This window comes from Triticum dicoccoides, chromosome 5A (genome assembly GCF_002162155.2).
Source record: "Triticum dicoccoides isolate Atlit2015 ecotype Zavitan chromosome 5A, WEW_v2.0, whole genome shotgun sequence".
Lineage (NCBI taxonomy): Eukaryota > Viridiplantae > Streptophyta > Magnoliopsida > Poales > Poaceae > Triticum > Triticum dicoccoides.
In genome coordinates, this window is record NC_041388.1 from 570499398 (window position 1) to 570503935 (window position 4538).

The following is a 4538-nucleotide window of genomic DNA, read 5'->3' on the forward strand; positions in this document are numbered from 1 at the left end:
GCACTTCAACAAATTAGAAGCACTACAAACTAGACACCATATGAAAGGTGCAATCAATATCACTCTGCCAAGTTAAAACTGTCTCTTCATAGGTGGCATTCATCAAACTAGAAGCAATACATGCTAAAAATCATATTCAAGACGCAAACCAATATCACACTGCCAACTTAAAGGTGTTTCATCATAAGTGACTGATGCAGGATACACAAGAAGAGTAGTTTCATGTAAGAACATGGTGTGATAGACAAATATAGTATGTACCAAAAACAGGAAAGCATGTCATATTCACACGTATCATGTGTAAGCTAAGCAGATGCAGTTTACACTAATTAGGAGCAATACAAGCTAGACACCATATGCAACATGTAACCAGATATCACACTGCCAAGTTAGAGCAAGCACCGTGGATGGTGGAGTAGGGAGCGGAGACTTGGACCTTGTAATGCACTATCAGTACAAGGAGAATCAGTACAGATGCTCCGTTTACGTTGCTGCAGAGGACCACCATCATCGCCTTCCTTACGCTTTTCCTTCCTCTTTCTTGATTTTGCCTTGTCAAGTCAAACTCATAAGAAAAAGGAATAAAATTTGCTCTTCAGAACTCATTGATGCATGATACTGACGAACACTACTTTCATGTAAGGCAGCCGCATGATAGAAGGATGGAATATGTATGAAAAACAGGACGGCGTGACATATTGACATGTATGATGTATAAAGTGTAAACTAAGCACAAGGTGCTTGAACTTGTTAGAATCAATGCAAGCTAGAAACCATATGAAAGATGAAACCAATATCACTCTGCCAAATTAAAAGGGTGCCCTAACAAATGTATTTGACCAAATTAGAAGCAATACATGGCAACGGGCTAGAAATAATATGCAATATGCAACGAATAAAAGTGACTCATCGTAAGTGATTGATGCAGGATACAGAAGAGAGGTAGTTTCATGTAAGAACAAGGTTAACATATAGATGTAGTGTGTACCAAAAATAGTAAGTCATGTCATATTCACAGGTATAATGTGTAAACCAAGCAGATGTAATTTACCTAATTAGAAGCACTACAAGCTAGACACCGTATGCAACATGCAACCACATATCACACTGCGAAGTTAGAGGAAGCACCTGTGATGATGGTGTGGGGGAATTGCAGTCATCAACTAGAGAGCTACGTTGATTGTCTTCATTTAGCCTTGCTGTTTCTTGAGAATCATGTGGGGAGGATGACGCTGCACTCTTTAAACTAGTATGGCGTCTCACAGTAACCCACCCGGGTGACTGTCTCATCATAAGTGATTGACGAGGGATACAAAAAAGCATTAGTTTGATGTACGAACATGGTTAATAGACATATGTAGTACTCCCTCCGTTCGGAATTACTTGTCACAAAAATGGATGTATCTACAACTAAAATACATCTAGATACATTCATTTCTTGGACTAGTAATTCCGAACGGAGGGAGTATGTATCAAAAACAGGAAGGCATGTCATTATCAAAGGTATGATGTGTAAAGTAAGCAGATACAATTTAACCAAATTGAAAGCAATACAAGGTAGACACCATATGCAACATGCAACCACATTTGACAGTGCGAAGTTAAAGCAAGCACCTGGGATGGTTGTGTGGCAATTGAGATCATCAACTATAGAGCTATGTTTACTGTCTCCAACTGCTGAGACTGCATCCTTTAGAGCGCTGAAACGCTTAGTGCTTATCTTCGAATTACACTGGAGCGACTTCTGTCTTTTCTTTTCAGGATTCATCAACACTGCGTCAGACTCTGAAATACCCATGCATAAAAAAACAATAGTGTGAGTATGGGTGAAGTGTGTGCACAATTAGTACAGTGTAAAGGTAGAAGATAGCAGGTTGGTGAGAAATAAATGACGGGAGACATATGATAGCTCTGCAACATGCATGGCACACTAAATTACTACTGTATTCTATGAAAATAACATTCGACTGAAAACAAATAGGTCAATCCATTTTTTCTGCACCGTCCGATGTACAAAGAACGGGCAAATCGCCTTCATCTACCTCCAGCCAGTCAGTGTTGACGAACTTCCTCGAAACGGCAGCGACCACCGGCCCAGTCCCCTTCTTGCGCCCTCCCCTCGGCCTCACCGCATCGCCGTGCTTGGCACCGCCCCCCGGCAATCCATTCAAGCCCCGCCGACCTCCAGACCGGGCGTAAGCAGCTCCTGTGCCCCACACCCCTATGATAGACACCGATGCGCCGCTTCCCCGGCGAACATGCGGACTAGGTGCTCCGTGCGCCTAAGCGGATGCTGCTTCTTTTAATTGCGGTTCGACTGACCCTGAATTGAAATCCAGGCGGGCTACTAACCTCTAGCAAAGGTGAAATAGTAAAGGGAGGAACCCTTGTGCATTTAGTATCACGAAGAAGATGCAGTAAGAAGCGCTCAACTAGTTTCTTTCGTGGGATGAATACGGTGTGAGCAGAGACGTAAGGTTTGCATGAAGGGAATAGGAGTACATCTTTCTGCTGGCAGTGATGTGTCCTCCTTCTGTTTTTTCAACGAACTTCTTGTGGTTCGCTGGAAACAAGAAGTTGTGGAGGACGGTGCAGCCTTGAATGAACCCATGGCGAAGTTGTTGAGGGTGGTGTGGTGGCCGTCTGTCGGCGACGGGGAAGCAGATCCGAGGCGGCGAATGACGGCGTAGCAGGAACAGCTCCGGTGCGGTGGACGGTTGCGACGGTGGAGCGACAGCAGTGAGGCGCAGGATGGCGTGGTCGGAGTAGTTCTGGTACGGCGCACGTCGGCATCGGCGTCGTGGAGGCAGCTCTACATCGACTTCAGCTGCTAAGTCCTTGAGGGTTGCATTGGACGACGACGTCGAGGTACCGGCTTCGGCGTGATGGAGGAGGGCGGCGGTGGATTGGGCGCTATGGGGTGGAGGATGGAGGAGGCTGGGGTTTCGCGGCTGGTGGAGAGGGCGTTTTGATGACCACAGAGTATGAATGGGGAAACAGAGGGAGGCGAGGAACTAAGGGGGGAACAATGTTTTGGCGCGCTTGTTTGAATTTGGGGAAAGTTACAAACTTTGCCCCCATCTAAAATTTCGAACATATTGCGGGTTGGGGGTAGGACATTAATCTCAGGTGTCCCAAATGTGGGCGGGATAGATTTCGGCCGAGCGCATGGGTGTTTAGGTGCCCATGGCGTATGAATGCTTCTCGGAGGCGGTTGAGACTGGCCTCTTGGTGAAGTTACAAACCTACCCCGGTGGACATCGGGCCGATAAGCTACACGGACCAGAGTCGGGACAGTAATTTCCTACCACCAAACATTAGTCTCGCTCGGTTTCGGGTGGCCAGAGGCCTATTTGGCGCTTCGTTCAATATTTGGGAGAAGAAGCATTAACCTTTTTGGTTCTTTTGAATTGAACATTCAGGATTTGTCAAACTTCACAAATCTTTACTCTTGAAAATCCTAAAGCTACGATTACTTTGGAATGGAGGTGGTACAATTGAATATACATTGTACACGAGTATATATTAAAAAATATGCAACTTATCTCAGTTCATGCATGGTTCCAGATATAATCTCCTTGGCTGCAAAAAAAAAAGTTAGACATGCGTATGAATATATATAGCATGTTCAAACGCACAACAAAGATTGATACCCCTTTTACATCTGATTTACAAATGCCATTATCTCGGGTTCAAATAGATGAATGCACTTCCTATGAATTCGAATCTTCGAAACCCCCTTTATATTGAATTCGACATGTATTCTATTTCATAGCTAGCAATTTGGAATGTATCCATGCAAGTGACAAATGTATAAAGTGCTTCACACTAACAATATGGAGTGCACTAATTAATGTTTATATATGAATTGCAAAAGCATCCATTGCCTGTATTTCAAGCCGCTCTCACTCTATGGATCGATAATATGAAATAAACACATGCACATGCTAGAATTTACTAGAGTATGGGTGTCTGATAGATTGATTTTCGTCCATACGCAATTTGCAAAATTCATGATCTCATCCAAAAATAGAACCGCCTTTTACACGTAGATGCACTATGCCTCGGCCCGTTCTCACAAACGCGCTATATATCTCTCTATCTACCACATAAGTGCACACACTTTATATGCATCGGCATTTTTCTTTCACACATGCTCACAATCTCTCTCGGGGTGTCGGGGAGTCTCACGCACATGCTCTCTCTGTATCTCTCTCTTTTTCTGACTACTATGTACCACCGTATTTGAGAGCAGCGATATGGGTCATACTACTATGTAGTAGTATTATCACAGCCGTCCGTTGGCACAGATCCGACATGCAGGCGTCATAAATGAAGTTCGTCGCCTGCCGCAGAAATTGGGGGAAATGAGGGGGGGCTGCATGTGTGGCGTATGTACGGTAGAAATACCAAGCGGGGCAGCATGGCTAGTTGGCGGGAGTGGACGGAGTTGTGCTGACGGTACAGATGCGATCGATTTTCCTGGGCTATGGTCCAGGTTTTTCCGTCCACCTAGCAAAACGGTCACAGCCAGAAAA